The sequence below is a fragment of the Tupaia chinensis genome, unplaced genomic scaffold (assembly GCF_000334495.1).
Source record: "Tupaia chinensis unplaced genomic scaffold, TupChi_1.0 Scaffold144276_1, whole genome shotgun sequence".
NCBI lineage: Eukaryota > Metazoa > Chordata > Mammalia > Scandentia > Tupaiidae > Tupaia > Tupaia belangeri.
Window position 1 is genome coordinate 5,073,887 of NW_006204133.1, and position 514 is coordinate 5,074,400.

Genomic DNA, 514 nt, shown 5'->3' on the forward strand with positions numbered 1-514 from the left:
ATTCAGGAAACATTTAAGGATAAACAGATAAATCAGAAAAGATGTGGTAGAAAAAGAAGAGCTCTTAGTCATTTTTAGTTGTTTGGCTTGTGACTAAGCAGCCCCAGTCCTCCATACAGGGTTCCAGAAGGGACACAGGTGGCCCAGCCATCCTGGGCCTGCTCTGTGCAGGGGCTCGGCTGGGTCCTTGCTCATGCACTGGCACCTGGACAGCCACCACTCTCCTCAGAAGCGCACACCCAGGGGAGGGCACCAGTAAATGAATTGACACCACTTTTCTTTCTGTCATACTTGGAACAGATTCCATCTGGAAAACATTACACGTGTGCCTGTTTGCAGATGTGTTAATTCCTCTTTTTTTCTTTCTTTTTTTTTTTGGGGGGGGGGAGGTGTTTGCTACAGGGCACGTGTGCTCACCCGAAAGACAGAGAGAGACAGAGACAGAAAGTGAGAAATCACCCTCCAGGGGGGATGGTCATGCCACAATCCCTTCTCCTCCATTCTCCTCTCGGGA